The following is an 18707-nucleotide window of genomic DNA, read 5'->3' as shown; positions in this document are numbered from 1 at the left end:
ATTTTAGATCCCAGTTTTAAGCAACACGTACTCCAGCTGGTTAACATTCCGCAGGACACCGTGCCACTGAAATACATTTGTACGCCGGGAATGCTAGTGAAATGCATTCTACGAAGTGGATATTTGACACAATATACAACTCTTTCGCTAAACCAGCCACTTTCTAAATTACTGTGTGATTTACTTAAGTGCAGCGTAATGTCTGCTTTGCTTTGCCACTACATTCCATACTGCCCAAATTATTCATTCGTTGGAGGCTATTGTTAAGGACATTTGTAAGGTGCTTAATGTAACTAAATTGTCTCCTAATGCTAATCTTAGGAGGAGTTGTGTGTGGTAATTCAGAATAGCATTGGTTTTAGTTTGCTTTTACATATGTAGATTTACAATACCATAGATCAAATCGAAAATAATTCAACTAGGAGGTACACAGGTGTTTGACCTCCTGCAGTGTTAAGCTTAATTCCTCACTACAGAGATATTTTTCATCTGAGGAATGAACAAATTAATAGGGGCATGTGGCTTGATTTTATTTATCAGGTACCTTGATGCTGCACCTTTAGCGTTACATTCTTCAGCCTCATGACATCAAGTTCAAGGACGTTTTTGCTCAGTTTGTCTGGCCATGGTGAATTCAGTAAAAAAAGTACGCTAGTCTTTTAACTAGTCCACCCAGTGTAAAGGAAAAAAAAGAGCTCTCTTTACCCAGTTTTGCACCTCTGAACATCAGCAATAGGCATTTAAGAATGTTGGTTTGTTTCATGATGTCTGCAGCAGTTTTGGCATCCATTGCAGCATCATTCACTGAATGGCCCCTTTAAGATGGGGAATTTTATGTGAAGTAACTGGATTGACCAATCATTCTATCATGAAAGGTTTGAATCTGCCTTTGAATAACAAGAAAATATAGTGGTGTAACGTAAATGAGGGCACAATCACACAACATTTATTTGGGATCCCACTAAATTAATAACTGAATGGTCTTGGGCTTAGAATGGGAAGCCTTACTCAGTGGGACCCACATTGCCCCCAAACAGGTTTTGAATGCTGTACATATATAGATACTGTTGCAGCGTCTAACTTTGAGATATGTTCAGAATCATACAAATGGACGCAGTTGAGAAGTTAAACTCCACTTTTAAGGGATAATCTATTTTAAGAAGTGCAATTCTTTTTGGATAAGCTCATGAGTCATCCTTGTTATCAGAAGTGACCGTTAACTGTATGACATCTTGAAATGCCAGCATTTTCTTGCCTTTGTATTAAAAAAAAAGTAGCAAATATGTTTCAAAGACTTTATTACAAAGGCCTTGATGATATGAGAGTGATTGCCTGAAGTGTAAGTTTCTACACATTTGCATTATATATATATTTTTTAATTTTGTATTTGAATAAACACGAATGTGTATGCACTAGGCATCCTATGCAGATGGTTTAGAAGAAAAGGGGTTGAAACGGCACCAGTAGCTTAAAGAGTTTTGCTTAAACGTGACTGGCTAAATTATTGGTCTCTCCTAGCTTGAAAGAATCCACAGGCTATGAATATATTTATTTTATGAACTTTTATTTAAAGAGCTGAGGTCACAAATTTTACACTCCCAACAGGTGTGCCAGTCTGGTTGAACATTTTGGATATCACATCTGAAAGGAGAAAATAGCTTAACTTTTCATACTTGTAGATTGATGGTTTCTTTTGAAAGCACATTTTAGTAATCAGGAAAATTATTTTCAATTATTTCATGCAGTTAGAAAACTATATAGGTGTACGCTGTGTGAAACATTACCCTTTGTGATTGAAGTCATGTTAGAGTGTGCATATGTCTTAGTACTTTAGCACTGCAATTATGACATATACAGTACATTGGTATGAGGATTCCTGGCCATTGCTGCCATCTTTAGATCCGCGCCATATTTTTGGGACATAAACAGTCTTTTTCTCCTCCTCATTTACACACTTAGCAGCTTTAAAAATGTGTGAATGATATTAATAAATGTGTGGTTTTGCTGTCAAACCTCCAGTAATTTCCATAGATGTCATGAAGCGGAAAATAACACAACTGGTAGTTCACTTGGAGGCATTTGGAAAAAAAACCTCTACCCCACTTTTGCAGTGCGTTCCATATGACCCTTTTTGTTTTATTCTATATTCGCTAATGTTTTCCTAGATGCCATCTCATCCCATAGTATCAGGGTCCTCTCTAGACATTTATAGTTTTTTTTTTGTTTTTATTTCTTAAACTAGCCAACAACGCTCACCATGATCGGATCTGTAGTCCCATATTGAAAATGGGGAATAGCATATTATATAAGCATAGGTTTTGAATTTGCAGGGGATTCATTTTATAACTGCAACAATGATAAACGTCCAGTCTAGTGTCTCAATAGTTGATGCGAGTAAAAGCACAAAATTACGCTGTTAGATCCCCTAATAGTAGTTTATTTCCTTCCAAATGGGAAAATTAACAGCTCCGTTTTGAAAATAGCAATGCTTACAAATCAGACGTCTTGAGTGGTTACAAAGGGTTTGTGGTATTTAGCAAAGCATAGTAAATTACACATTCAATTAAACCTGTTACATAGGATGCAACCAACAAACTCACTTTGTCTGCAAAAGTGCATTTCTATCTAGCATCCACATTATCTGATAGCTAGGGAATTAATAAGATTTTTAATAGGTTTTAATAGTAATATAAAAATGATACAGATTTTTCTTTTTGTGAAGAGCAACAACCACTACGTTTTCATGGCATGATGTTAGTATTTTGGAAACTTAAACCTGTAGAATTTATCGGGCGGGATCCCAACCCTTCAACAAAGGCTTATAATGGCTGTCACTTTGGTTGTGTGTCACTTCTTCAATTTTCGTTTCTTCAACAAGTTGTGCTTGACTAGGCCTACCGTCAAGAGGATTTGTACTCTGGTGTGGCCTAACCATGAGTAGCTTTCAAGCAATCTAAGGGGGAGAATTGGTTATATATTTAAAATATAAGTATAAAGGAAAGGTTTAGGAAATTAGGTAAAATTGCATTTAATAATTTTCTATTCTGTTAAATCACAAACTTGTCTGGATTAGGCCCTACCAATACTAATGACTTGCTTGCACTCTTTAACTTGCCAGAAAAAAATCACACCACTCATAAAGTTGTATACTAAAATTTCAATCATATGGGTAAATGAGAAGCTCAGAATCTTAGGAGAGTTTGCATGTACAGCTTGATGTATGCTTTCGACCAAATGAACAGTTTAGCCAAACCTTTATTCCAGTCATAAACTCTCTGGACAAAATGAAGGGTGAAGTGTTGTTTTTATGAATTTTGATCAGAGTCCAGCATAAGTAACATGATAACATGTATAAATGAACTTGATTTGTTTTGCCCAGAGGTCAGCATTGAAATGGTAGTTGGTGGATTTTTGAAACTTTCCATTTGTCTTAAATACAGAGACCCACATATCTATTTCTATTTTCTTATTAAATCCTAGTTTTAATGGTCCAAGAAAGGCTTCCAATGAAGTTAGTAATTTAAAAAGTGATCATTGTTCTCTGTGGGTAACTTCAAATTTAAGTCTTTGCTCTGCCAAGGTCTAGAAGCCGGCCTCCCTGTTGAGGTGCTTAGAAAAGTAAATCATCTTGTAAATCATCAATAAGGGTGTGTGGCAGTATATTTACATACGATTCTTCTGTTGTGTAATAGCTTGCAGAGAACGTAAACCCAATTCAGAGGTTTTTGTTAGTGCCTTTGTTTCCTTCATTATACATCTTATTCACCAAGATTGGAGGAGATATGGAATGCTAAGTATGTTGCAATCTTTCAATCGTTTTAACTCAATGTCTAATTCAATAACACTATACATTTGGATTAGGGTTAAGAAACACCTTGTGAATCAGATCATGTGATGACTTCTGTATTTAAATATGATCTAAATGCTTCTTCCTAGGATTAGGAACCCCAGTTGTATCCAAGGCCAGACAGTTAACAGTGAATTAATCTCAGTGATTTCACAATACAGACAACTGTGTTGAAATCACTGCAGTCCTGGCTTGTGCATTTGATAGTGGGTGTTTATGTGATTTCCCACAAGTTCCCTCAGCCTCCTTGTCGCACCTTTTTCTCAACAAGCAATCTAGCAGCACCAGCTTTCCCGTCCATGCACACGGAGAGCTTGTGAACATGTTTTCTATGAATTCCCTAGGTCAATTTCCCCCTTTGTCAACCTTTTGAATGCCGCTGACAATACTGCAATTATATTTATTATAAAACATAACCAAAGCACCATCAACAAAAATGTGTGTTTGCTTTAAGAAGACAACAGGGCATTGCTGCTCCTCTGCCTGCAGTGCAAAACATCACGCTAAATTTCTTTGAAGCGAGACTGAGATCTGTTCCTGTCATTGCAAGTATGCAAAACATACCAAGTGCCGAGAAATGAAGGCTGGGCAGGCACCCATCCACAATCATTAGAAAAGGGGAGTGTTTAGTCAGCACATGTTTTGTTTTCTACAGTCAGAAAAGTTGAGATACCACTGAAGCACCTGCCAATTCCTGAATAACATTCATGCATTCATCGTTATTTCGGTCATAAAAACAATAAAAGTGCATTTTACAACCAACAAAAATACAAGTTAAATTCAATATAAATATCCCATTAACCTCTTCTGTGCCCATGACGAGATAGTCTCGTCATGAAGCACAGTCGCGCTGTGCCCATGACGAGACTATCTCGTCATGAAACCCACCCACTATGGGAAGCGCCAGGCACAGGAGGGGAAAAGGCCTGGCACCCAAGGGGTTAAAAAAGACATGATGGTTAAAAGTCAATAATACATATTAATAAAATACAATACTATGTGCATCTCATGTTATGCTAAAACAAATTAATCGAGTACTAGGTCAGAAAAGAGCACCCCCCCCTCTGATTATTTACACACAATTGATAATAAATCATTGGGATCCTAGTGTCAGTATCTTTGTATCAATTTATATATTGTACAGGGCATCCAGCTAGTGACTATGATCACTATTTGTCATACAAAAAAAAAAAAAAAAATTTTTTTATATGAACCGTTAACTTACACACCAGTGGCAAACAGGTATCTTGATACAGCAAAAGCTCTGGGCTGGTGACTGTCATATTTAAAGATTCTAATGGCCATTTTTGCAACTGGAATGCCCTAAGTTCCTACAAATCTGCACTATCCATTTAGACCTATATTTTTTATAGGCTGGGTAGATAAAGAGGGCATGTGCCTTAGTTTTTTTAGGTCTTGCGCCTAGCGATGCAGTGCGCAGCAGTGCTCGCGCAGCGAGAGTCCTTTTGTCCGGGATTCCAAAACGGAGCCAGGAATTGCACACGCTCGTGCGTGTGCTTTTCCTTTTGTGCCCCGCTATTGGCCTTTGCGTGCGTGTTTTTTCCAAAGAGAGCACGCAATAGGCCAAAGGCGGGCGCATTGCTCCGCCCCTGGCCTATTGGTGTCTATTACGCGCACCAAAGGCTCTGTGGTTCCAATTATCGTGCCCAGACATGGGCGCGATAATTAAAACCACATGTCTCCCTGTGGCGTGCGCGCGCGCACCACTCGCGGGCTTCTTCTGTTTTTGGATCCATTTCACAGGGAAGCAAATAAATTAAAGAAGGAAAGAGAGGTTGTGAACCGTTTCTTCAAGTCACGGTTTTCAGTGATGTCTGAAGTGGAAATTCCAAAGTACTGCTTTTCCCCAGCCGACATCCCAAGTGTGCCTTCCTTTACCATAATTATGTTTTAATAATGTTGCAGCGCGAGGTTCACTTTTGTGTGCGCTTCCTCAAGGCACTTGGTATGCCTTTGTTGTGCATCACTGTGGAGGTATGTTGAGCGCTTCACAGTTGTTTCAGCGTTTTAAGGCGCTATGTAAAAATGACAACACAATAGTGTACATCACCATGGTGCCAGCCAGTCTGGTGATAAAGTAAATTACTGCTGAGCATGTTGATGCAACATATTACTGGCTGAGTTGGCATATTACTGCACTACATGCCATTTTGTGTGCTGCTGCCATACATCGTAATCATGTCACCAGACAAGGCAGCAAGCATGACATCAGCAGCGTGCTTGTCTATTGCTTCTGTCGTACCCCCCTGCGGCACTTGACCTGCTGCCGTAGTACACCGCTGGCACCAGGAACATGTGGCATTACATCATTCTGCAACCTCGGTTGCTGCTATGTTACATAGCCTTACCGTTAGACATGGATTTACTGCACCTTGCAATGGTTTGTGGGTACCTCCTCAAGAATTGGGCATGCTGGCTTGGCCCGCCGCTGCTGTAAATCAGGGAAAGTTTTGAGAGGAAAAGGTTATAAATCTAATTCGCATCTTCATACCTGGCTGCCAGGGTGTGCTCAACCAGAAAAAAGGACAAATCAAGTGTAAAATGCAGAGCTAGGGTTACGAGCAGGCATCTGACTTAGAAATGTTGCCTGCGGGGGAGGCCTTTCAAAGAAAGCACTACTGTTCTTAAGTAAAGCGCCTCTGGGTGTGGACTGCTGCTGCTGACATGCCACAACTGGTTGCACTTGAACTCGTCTTGCAGAAGCCTCTGGCCGTGAGGACAACTGAGCGTAGTGGATAAAATATGTGTTTACTGAATTTGCTTCCGAGGTCAAACATGGCTCATGCGGGAGAGCCATTTGGGTTGGCACTAACCCGGGGCAGCAGTGAAATAATAAAGGCGATGCCAGGCAGGCCGCTGCCACGACGGCAGGGTGGGCGAGTTAAGGAGCTGGGTGAAAGGGCAGTAGGCTGTAGTGGCATCTGTTCTGCAAATAAATAATTGGAAACTCTGTATTGATAAGGGCCAGTGTCACAGGTGAATATAAAACTGTAGTTTTCCCCACTGAGGAAGCTCAGACTTGCTCAGTGTGTTACATGCGTGTGAATAATGCCCTGGAGTGCTGTTATCACTTTGAGTCCTACTCTTCCTTGCAAAGACCCATACATATAAGCGTAGGGCGGTGACGTGACGCAAAGTGATGGGGTCCTCCTGCAGACAGTGACGAGGGCTCCCCAGTTTCTCCCATATCTCACGGATATTCTTGTCAGCTACAGCTTCCAAGTGCCTAAAAACAGACTCAAACACCAAGGTACAGCCTCTACTGCTCAGTCAGAGCCTCAAGCCCATGGCCACAAACTGAAATACCAAGCCAAGACTATCACATGCTCAGGCACAACCTGCGTTCATCAAGATATGCCTCAAATGTCCAAGTACAGCCACCATATCTCAGGCCTAACCTGAAATGAAAGTTTATTTCAAGTTTAAATAATGAAATAACCTCAAATGACACAGCACATCTAATATGTGCCCAGATTACAATGCCTACAGAAAGCCATCATGCGCCCAGGTGTAAGCTCATATATCTAGTAGATCTCTGATCTGAAGGAAGGTGCCACATACATTTTGAAAAAATAACAGCAGGCCACGTCTGGCCACGTCATGCTGCAAACCAGGGGTATCCGGCCTGCATGTAAAACGTTAAGTGCAGAGCTATTTACTTTGCCCAGGAATTAATTGTTTGACCTCATTTTTTAAAATCTTTCTTGGTGGGAAACCAAATTATTTATTAAATGCACGGAGTTTTAGCCATTTTATTTGTAAATTGTTTTATAAAATGTACAATTTGGCTCCATTTCTTTCAAAATTTTACAACGAAATAAATGACTCCTCAAGCACTTCTGGTGCTCTACTAGTGTAATTACGATAGAAGTTTATGCCCCACTACTTTGAAATTTCTCCTTCAGCCAATGGTCAGAAGATGGGAAAGGAAAAGTCTGCCAAGAGTGACCTGGAAGTGACATCATGCAAGGCAAGCATCTCTTGCTGTCACCTCACGCGCCTGGTGTTATTGCGCTTTCTCCCATGAATTACCACCACTTCAACCAGCAGTTCCCAGAATCGCAAGCGTCCTAGCCCCAAGTATTCTTTTTTTTTTAAACCTGAAATTAAGCAGACAGAGGGTGGTCAGGGAAAGGGCATACAAGGGTAGTCTATGCACAAGGTAATCACTCTACAGGAGTGAAATTTCAGCTGCTGCTTGCCATTGGCTGACAACTCCATCACTGCTCCTTATTGGCCAGAACTCCCGAAACATCACTTCCATTTTTAAACCAGGAGCACCGGCCTATTAGTTTTCTTATACCGTACGTTTTAGCTGGACTATTTTTTTCCTTACAAGCGCCTCATTCCGCGCTTTACCTTTAATGGCGGACATGGCACTTTCTTTAGATGTGGCTTGTCTAAAGAAAGGTGCGCGGCTGCTATTAAAGTGAAAGCGCCGAATGGGGAGCTTTCACAAAATAAAAGCTTTTGTTTGTCATGTTGAAAAACAAATGGTTTTTTTTGTGAAAAGCGCTCCATGCTGCACTTTCACTTTACTGGTGGGCATTCCTCTTTTTTTTTAAACAAGCCCAGTGTAAAGTAAGGTGTGCAGCCGCCATTAAAGTGAAAGCGCGGCATGGGGAGCTTATACAAAACAAGCATTTGCAATTTAATAGGTCTCATATTATTAAAAGTTTGAGCTATTGGTGTTGTAAATAATAATGCAACACCAATAGCTCAAACTTTCTGTAATGCGAGACCTATTGCATTGCAAATCCTTGTTCTGATGTGCCACAGGATGGGCACTTCTTAATTGGATTCCTCTCAAGTTGTTGGTAAAAGAATGCAAGGGAAGGGATCCATGCCTAAACTGTATATAGAGTTTTGTGGCCAATGCTGGCTGCATCTAATCAAGAACAACCCCAGGATTATGGACATCTTTAACCTGGGTGAATCTTACTGTCAGAGTGCCCATGGTTGCATCCGTCGGCATAGAGGAGAGTTTGTACGCCTTGTACCGATTCACAAGTTCCTTCCTCAGTATTAAAAAGCATGCTGCTGCAGGGTCAGACCATAAGGCCCCAAGACCAATTCTGGTCAGCGTATCCCCAATATAAAAAGACAGTGGCAGTCTCTTAGCCCTGAGTAGTTCTAAAATCCCTTCCAAAGCAAGTCTACGTGATGCCAGCTCTGGCGTAACCCAAATTCTTCTCCAGAAGAGGAGAGGTCTTATGCCAATTCCTTCTAAAAGCGTCCTGATTCCTACGTCAAGACGAAGCGGAACTAGCAGTGTGCTAGATAAGACTCACTAGCTGTCTGATGAATTTATTATCCACCAGTACGATTTCTTTCACAGATTTGTGCCTCCATAGCTCTGCCACATAGCAAATAGCCCCTAAGGCTTGGGTTTATATATCTCAATCATTGGACTTATAGGCTTAAAAAAGGGCCCACTGTGCACCCTACCAAGACCACCAGTAATCTGTACAAGTTTCAACCTTTGTTTGGCAATATGGAAAGTCCAATCCATATGTTTATTAAAAGTTAGCCCTATGTAAACAAAGGTGGTAACCCTCTCAAGGGGGGTTCCATTCAGAGAGGGATTTGGCTGTGTAGAATACGAAAGTTTGAACACCATAAATGTTAATCTTACCGACTTGCCGACATTTATTTCTAGCCCCCTCTTACAAAATGAGCTGAACCCATCTAAAATCCTGTGCATACCCATTGGCGATTTAGATAAAAGGAGGGTGTCATAGGCAGACATCAGTGCTGGAGCATTGGTCGAAGAGATCTTTTTTTTTTTTATCTTGGGTGCAGCGTTATTTCTTACTCCAATTAATGAGTCCACCAAGCCATTTATATAGAGACAAAATAAGGTGGCACACAACCCTGGCGTGCTCCCGTGCTCACAGGGAATGGTTCTGAAAGCTCGTCAAGTATCCCACAGTGAACCTGCGCGAAGTTCTTATCATATAGTCTTCTAGTCAGAGGTAGAAGGGAACCCCATGTCATCCAGCACAGGACAGAGGTTTCCTCTTGGAACTAAGTCGAAAGATGACGTTAAGTCTACAAATGTTAAATAAAGGCTACCACCCTCCAATACAAATGATTTCCAGTATAGGAGCAGGAACCTTAAAACCTGGTCAATGGTAGGGGTTCGCTTCCTGAAGCCTACTTGCAGTGGGCTAGGTCTACTATTATCCTCCATCCATTCATGGAGTCGTTCCAAGATTAACCTTGCGAAGACTTTCTGCATCACATCGACCAGGCTGATGGGTCTATAATTCTCTGGTAGCAGAGGAGATTCTTTTTATAAGCAGGAATTATTTCGGCTCCAATTCAGGACTGTGGAATGGACATCCCCCCCCTTATGGCGTTGAATATCGCCCACATGTATGGGGGCCAAACATCCGGTTCGGAAAGATAAGGGTCCCCAGTTATTTTGTCAATGTCAGGCGCCTTATGGAGCGCTATTTTTCTAACAGCACTATGGACTTCTGTGAGAGTTATCAAAGGAAAATCCTTCAAATCAAGCCCACTCAATCCACTATTGGGGTTTCCTGTGGTAATGTTCACCCATTCCTGCTGGTCCCCCACCCCGGACATCATAAAGTAACCGAAAATGCCCATTCCCCATTTCGGCCGCTATATTAGACTCAATATTGTACCTGCCATCCTTGTTCCCAAAGGTTACTATGTTCCAGAAGGCTCTTGAGTCTTTTTGTGTTAGTGCCTGAAGGAGAGAGTCCCATTTGGCCTGATCCCATTCTTTCTTAGCCAAATAGATGATGTTGCTAGGTGTAGCTCTCTCACGTTGGATCTGAGCTCTATCCTTGGCTTTTATTGCTAATATTAGGGCTGTTTTAGCATTCGTACATTGACTATTGTAAAATGAGAGGATGGTTCACTGAATGCCCCTAGTCTGCACTTCAGCGAAAAACAGGTCCTTCATTGTGTCAGTTAGCACTACATGCATCTCCTCACCCATGAAATAAATGTTCCCATCAGGTTCAATAAAATTACTCATATGTCATTGAGTTAGCCAGTGCCTGATACAGGGTGCCCAGTAGATCAGGAGACAGCTGCACGGTGGCCCAGTGGATACAGGAACATGATGATGACAAGGACAGTCTATCATTGAGCCGGTTATAACATGTTGATCTATGACTCCCATCATATATTGCCAGATCTTGAGACAAAAGATTATGATCACTGTCGAACCTAGGTAAGATGACAACATCTAAGACCGCAGGCCATAATCTAGTATCCACAAAAATATAGTCACTTAGAGACAAGGACCCTGCCCGTTTAAATGTATGCAATTCTTGCCTATCTGATTTGGTATGTCTTTTACATGCTGCTATGTACTGATTCAAAGTAGGAGCATTGATTTGAATGGCCAATGAGGACTACTTTTTAATAGGGGGAATAGTCAAAACTGGAATGAACCACAGCCTATCTTCACCTAGGGTATCATCTTGGCCATTGCCCAGGGGCTCAAATTGGTAGTTTTAGTCACCCCCAACAACCTTAAAGAAGTTCCCTGAGAGAAAGGACAAGAAAGTAAATAGATGCTCAACTACAGGAGATTCCTGCCCTGTACTCATGGGTCTCGAATAGACATTGACCGGGTCTATGGCCACTTCAGGGATTTAATTCAACACAACACACTTCCGACCCAGTTTCAACCTCCTTGGCCATACAGCCCAAATGTGTAGCAACCCCTGTGGTTTTTCCCCAGCCGGTCTGCACCTCCCGCCTGTGGTAGCCAGATTCGTAAATACCACAAAACCCATGCGTCCTGCTTCCTCCCTGTTCCAGGTTTCCTGTAATAGCACTACGTTGTATTGGTCTACGTAAGAACTCAGTCATTGCAGTCCAACTTAGTTTTCAGGACTGCGGCATTCCAGGAAGCCACTTTGATTGCTTTTGAGATATCTCTAGCATCAAGGGTGGCAGTACATAAGTCCTCTTCAGGTTCCTGGGCCTGCCCCCTAGGTCCATACATGTTACAATACACCCAGTTTCTCCTACTCCCTGTCCCCCCTTCCTTATTAAGGACTTTTGCCCCTCCCGATATACCTAGCCGAAAAGATTTTAAGGGTGGATGATGGGGATCTGGGTCTACTTGACAGCTGTTTTTATCCTATTCCCTACCCACTAGTGAATCCAATTGCACTCCTCCTCTGCTCTTTTCTGCTCAGCACCATCACTCGATGGTGGCCTGCAAGAGCATGTCGGAATCGATTTGAGAGTTGAAGATAGGGTGCTATTATTACGGTTCTCCCTTGTCCCGGCGGTCTGGCACCCTTTTGTCTCAGTGGACACTGTGAGTCAATCCACCCCCTTAAGTGCCTCAAATCTGTTGGCTACTGGGATTGCATAAGAATGGTAGACATACATCTGGTGGGAGTAGCAACCGAGATCATGGGTAGAGTGTGGAGGGTACAGGGGGTGCTGTCGCTATTCACACAAGGATGGTTTGTAGAAATATCCAAGCAGAAGGGTCACTGTGGGCAAACTCTGATGCTGGCATGATAAATCACCTAATACAAGGTTATGGACCAATTTTGGGTTCCTAAAATTAATGACAATACAGACCCCAGGCTTGTCTTTGGGGCCCTTCCCAATCCAGCTAACCCTCTGCCTTAGGAGTTTGTCATCTGCTCTATCATGTGGATAGTGTCTATGTCTAGAGAGCCAGTACAAAGTTTTGTGTTTTAGATCCTCTTGGGATTCTCTCTGGTTAGCTTTTATCTCTGGACCCCTGGCAAGGATCATGACATATGGGCATGAGGCTGGAGGTAGATTGATTATTGGGGGTTTCGCAGCATCTGACTTACGAGCCTCAGTCCGATTGACCCCTCCCTCGCCCCTCCTTAATACACTACCTACTGGTGGGTAATCCATTTGACACGTACCCCTAGTCCCCTTCAGAGCCCATTTGATAGAAACATTCTTGTCTCTTTTGCTACTATTAGTTTGGGTGACCCATGTGAAGTTGGCTGACGCAGCCTGGTTGTTTGGCACTGCAAATCCAGTCTACCATTTAACCCCACATACACCTTGATGTTGTTTTCCCCACAACAGTTGCTCAGTTTATCAAAGCGAACAGTGAGTGCTCTCAGTTCTTCTAGGATGATGGTTTTGATTTTTCCTAAAATGTCCCTTATGAGACTGTCTACCCATATTGGTTGATCAACAGTTCCACTATCATTAAGTGCATTTGCTGGGATCGTGTCGCCCAAGGTACAATAAATATCGCTGCTATGTTTATTGGAGTTTTTGGTGGGCTTTGGAATGCGACTTGAGGAGGCTGTTTTTTTTTGCAGCCACAGTAGGTTTAGCAGTGGGTTTAGCAGGCCTTTCTTCGAATTGGGTGTGGTCAATAGTTAAGTCCCATCTCGGGTTTTCTTGGCCTTCTTGGACAACCTGCGCTGTTTGGCTTCCGCAGACGAGCTGGTTTGGGCTGCGTAGTGGAACATGCTGAGCATGCTGTGGGCCTATCAGAGCACTCTGCTGATCTGAGGACAGTGATAGCCGCCTCACAGTTAGTTCTATCTCTGTAGCCACTATGCATATGGCTCTTTGCAACATTCTATCAATAGTGGTGGGTTTTGGAGAGATCAGAGGTGAATGGGACCTCCCATGGCAGTTTATTTTCCCCATGTTGTCAGTCGTTACCTTAGATGGTTAGTTGAAGAAGAGAGGAATACCTGGCCCAAAGAATACAAACAATCACCCTGTCAGGGACTTATTTCCGTGAAGACACAGTAAATGAGGATAAGTGATGAATACAAAGGTGAAAAGGGGATGGCCCAGCACGGCCTCGTTCAGCTGCGGACAGGCGCAGACTGGCCAGCTCTCTGCCCGGTCTTTGTCCGGGTGCGTCCCGTGCAGCGGGAGCCCCAGCGAGATTTTGTAGGCGCCTCTTGACGCAAGGGAACAGCCTTGTCGGCTTTCCTGCTTCATAGAAGTCTGGGGCTTGTGGTGTAGTGCCCCCCACACCACCACAATCACCACCATCAACAGGCTTGCATCCCGCACAGTGGGAGCGCCAGCGAGATTATTTAGGCGCCTCTGGGCGCAAGGTAACAGCATCAGCGGCTATGGCCTGGGACTACCAAACTTCCCCCTCCCCCGACTGGTGCATAAACCACATCAATTAATGATGGACATGAGAGGGGAGTTTCTTTGGAGGCGGGGGTCGTACAACCCCCAGCCGTATTTATTAAAACATGAAAATAAAATAAAATTGAATTAAACAATATTAACACAATTTACGCAGAAACGTAGCATGACATTTGATTACAATTCATATGTACAGATATCAGATGGCTAACCTTAACATATTTCTAATACAGAGTATTTCCTATCCGAATCTAACATCTGGATCATAATCATACATGAATTGCTTTCTGCGTATCCTACTTGGGCCTACGGCAAGGTCGCTAACCGGTGTCAGATCCTTATCAATTAGCCACGATAGACCACCCCCCCTCCCCCCCCCCCCCCCGGTTACCTCCATACGCTCCCTGAACTCCATTACAAATGGGGGCTCCTGCACTCTGCGCCATTTAGTGACGTCATCATGCCAGTGCGCGGTGGCCAACCAGCCTAAAGAAAGCGTGACTCCCCTTCCCCGCACCCATCCAGCCAACCGGATGTACCGCCCCTGGAGTTATAGGAGAGACCCCTTGTCCCTCCCCCTAGGCGACCCCATCCAAGAATGGCACTGACCCCTAAGGACCTTAAATTTACTGCTCACCAGTCATGACCTTACCGCCTGACCAAGGAATAGCAAATAAATACGACGATTGATGACCTGTAAATGGGAAAAAGCCTAAGGAACGAAATCATTCTGTCAACTTTATAACACAATAACCACTTTGCTACAGGGGATGGTGGGTGGGCAAAAAGGGGTCGACAGCCTCCTAGAGGCTGGGTGCGGCAGGCCTGGGAGCGCGGGACAAAGAGACAGACTCCCGCGCTCCCCGGTCTTTTATCAGGCACTACTGGGCAAGCCGGTTCTAACTGGCCTGCCCCCTGCTCCCCCTTGCCCCGGAAGCTCCTTAATCGCTTCCGGGTCAAGGTGGAGCCCCTACTAGCCAATCCCCGCCGCGGCGCGTCCACCGCGTCATAATGACGCGGAGGAGCGCGCCGCGCCAGGGAGAGTAGGCGAGGGGGTCGGCGACCCGCCATACTTCCTTTTTCTATGGCCTGGGACTACTGAACTGCCCCCTCCCCCGCCTGGTGCATAAACCACATCTATTAATGATGGACATGAGAGGGGAGTTTCTTTGGAGGCGGGGGTCGTACAACCCCCGGCCGTATTTGTAAAAACATGAAAATAAAATAAAATTTAATTAAACAATATTTACACAATTTACGCAGAAACGTAGCATGACATTTGATTGCAATTCATATGTACAGATATCAGATGGCTAACCTTAACATATTTCTAATACAGAGTATTTCCTATCCGAATCTAACATCTGGATCATAATCATACATTAATTACTTTCTGCGTATCCTATGTGGGCCTACGGCAAGGTCGCTAACCGGTGTCAGATCCTTATCAATTAGCCACGCCCTCCCGTAGGAGTGCGCATGCGCAGAGGGCCCGTTTACCAAGAGGGTACTCGCCCCCCCCCCCCCGGTTACCCCCATACGCTCCCTGAACTCCGTACCCATCCAGCCAACCGTATGTACCGCCCCTGGAGTTATAGGAGAGACCCCTTGTCCCTCCCCCTGGGAGACCCATCCAAGAATGGCGCCGCCCCCTAAGGACCTTACATTTACTGCTCACCTGTCATGACCTTACTGCCACAGGCCAGCGTAGTTGCCCGACTATCTGGCCGCCCCTCCTCTTGCCCTACAAGGTCATGCCCAGCCCTTACACTCCCTAGCCAAGCTATGATATTTTCTAACATCATCTCATTGTCTAACCTAGTCAGGTGGACCCCGTCTTTTAAGAAGCACGATTCTCCCCTGACACACCCATGTGCAATGTTTTGTAACTGAGGGGACCTGAACAATTTCCCTATTTTATTGTTGATCCTCCTTACCGAGTGATTCAACGCCTTCAAAGAATTTCCCCCCCTCCATTTGAATCTGGGTATCATCTGGGACCAAACTATGGTGCAGCCCTGGCACACCTTAGCTAACCAGCCTACTTCGGAGATTATGTCCTCTATCAAGACCCATCTCCCCAATTTTACCAGGTCATTCCCCCCTAGATGCAGGATAACTATTGTGGGCGGAGGGGGCTGTGTCTATTCAAAAGATCTGTCACATACCCCCCAAACTGATTTAGGCAGAGGCCACCTTTCCCATGGAAAGAAACTTTGAAACCGTCCTGCTCAGCTCTTTGTCTGTAATTACCCGAAAGGAAAACAGATTTCATACGCCGTATATAAGAATGACCAATGACCCACACATCCTGTGCTCCCTTGTCCTGTGGTTGTGGCCGCCGTTGTGAAGAATCTTGCTGTTGTGCCAATGACAGTTTCCCCCCTGCGTGACAGGTTCGAGAAACTGAAAGTAAACAAACAAAACAGGACAGGCATCAGTCCACAATTGTATGGTACCCTCACAACAAGTGCAGCCGCACATAGCGCTTGTAACTATTAGAAGCCCATCGTCCAATCCTTTTTACACTGCTGCTACGCAACCCCCTAGCTGTTGCCTCTGTGGCAGCCCCTAGTCTGAATGAATGAGTCCCAAATTCCTTTGGATTCAAACCTGTCCTGCCGATTGCCATCGCCAATACTCTTTTAAATTGGATCAAGGTAAGCGCGGTACGGTCCGCATGTATCAACAATGTCCCACCTACCGCACTATTCCTCTGTCGGAGGTAGGCTTCTAGGTGCAGCACTCGGCAGCATGGATTGCTTTGTGCCCAGTGAAGTACTATCCCTTCGCCCCGGGCTTCCTGATCGGTTTTAGATTTTCTAATGATATTAGCAAAGCGTCTCCTTGTAACCTCACATGCTCCAGTAGGAGGCCACCTTGTACATCCTGCTTGTTGCGTGCCACCTGTTCCCCCACCCTAAATGCCCCATAGAAAGCTAAGGCAAAGGCAGCTCTGAATAGTAAAGCCTCCCCTATTGAGCTGCAAATGGCACCCAAGGCTGTTATCAGTGCAATCAGCCGCTCCAAACCAATCGGCTGCCTGGTGTCAGGAGCCGCCCCCTGGAGGCGCCGCCACCCCTTCAATGCCTTTCTTACAATGAAACTATTTGTGGTGTCTTTTGTGTCCCTGATCTGTGCAAAGAAAGAAACCGCTGCTACATGTTGCCTGGCTGTTGCCGCGGAGCGCCCCTCTTTATTCAACTTGTCTAAGTACATGAGGAATGCCCCAGTCTTATGCCAGCTACCCGCCCAGTCCTGCCCCAAAAACGCGCAGTAGGACCAAAACGCCCCTTCGTAAGCTTTCCTGGTCCTGGGTGCTAGGCTAGCTGCCATGAGGTTCTGTAGCTGGGGGCACCAATCTGCCAGAGTATTTCCGGGAAGTGTGTTGGCGTTGCCTCTGCAGATGGCAGGTGTTCCCTGAAAACCTGCATCTTGAAGCGAGAGAGTGTGTCAGCAACATTATTCAGCACCCCCGGGACATGTTTAGCCTTAAACTGTATGTTTAGTTTCATACACAACAGCACTATCTCTTTCAACAGGCGGAGAATCATTTTGCACCGTGCAGCCTGTTGGTTGATGCATTCCACCACTGTCATGCTGTCTGACCAAAAAATCACCGATTGATTTCGCAGATGATGAGGCCAAACAGTCAATGCCACCCAAATGGGAAAAAGCTCAAGGAAACCTATGTTGGCTGTCAGACCACTCAAAACCCACCAAACCAGCCAATGTTGCGCCACCCACTCGTTCCTGAGTATGGCACTAAATCCCACACTGCCCGCAGCGTCAGTCCATAAACCTAACTCCGCGCAAGTAGTGGGGGGACAGGGCCACACTCCCCTGCCGTTGAAACCCTCCAGAAATGCGATCCAAATCCGCATGTCCTGGCGAACCTCAGACGACAGTCTTGTGTGATGATGTTTTTCTTGCAGGCCTGTCATGGCCTGTGAGATGGAACGGGAGAATGGTCGTGCCATAGGTATTACCCGTAGCGCAAAGTTCAACTGGCCCACTGCCTGTTGTAGCTGGTGTAGTGTCACTTTATCTTTTGACAAACATTTTTGGAGTTCAGCTCTAAATTTCACTATTTTTTCTTTAGGTAACCTAAAACATCCCTGTACAGAGTCCAATTCAATGCCTAAAAATTGGATTGTGGTTGCTGGACCCACTGTCTTCCCTGGTGCCAGGGGGACCCCAAAAGCACGCATGAGCACGCAAAATTCCTGCAATGCCACTGCGCATTCCCGGGAGCCCGCCGACCCCAGAAAGAGAAAGTCATCCAGATAATGCATGACAAATTGGTGCCCCGTCGCCTGCCTGAAAATCCATTCCAAAAATGAACTGAATTTTTTAAAGTAAGCGCAGGAAACAGAACAACCCATGGGCATGCACATGTCCATGTAGAATTTCTCCTGAAATGAAAAGCCTAACAGGTGGTGATCCAAAGGATGAACAGGCAACAGCCGGAAGGCGGATTCAACATCTGATTTGGCTAGCAAGGCCCCTGTTCCCAGAACCCTTAGCATATCCACAGCCTGGTCAAAAGAAGCATATCTAACGCTACAGATTTCTTCCTTAATGGCGTCATTTAATGAATTGCCTCTCGGGGCTGATAGGTTATGAATTAACCTGAACTCCCCCTCATCTTTCTTTAGGACCACCCCCAGGGGCGAGCAGACAAAGTTGGGCATGGGGATGTGGTCAAATGGACCCGCTATTC

General features: G+C 44.5%; 1 protein-coding gene across 3 annotated transcripts in view; it reads left to right on the top strand.

Moving 5' to 3' along the window:
• TRAF3 (TNF receptor associated factor 3) overlaps window positions 1-18707 on the top strand; it is a 722485-nt gene that overhangs the window by 219902 nt on the left and 483876 nt on the right. The window lies entirely within an intron of this gene.

This window comes from Triturus cristatus, chromosome 9 (genome assembly GCF_964204655.1).
Source record: "Triturus cristatus chromosome 9, aTriCri1.1, whole genome shotgun sequence".
In the NCBI taxonomy this organism is placed as follows: domain Eukaryota; kingdom Metazoa; phylum Chordata; class Amphibia; order Caudata; family Salamandridae; genus Triturus; species Triturus cristatus.
The sequence above is the reverse complement of the archived record's forward strand: the minus strand, read 5'-3'. Positions and strand labels throughout refer to the sequence as shown.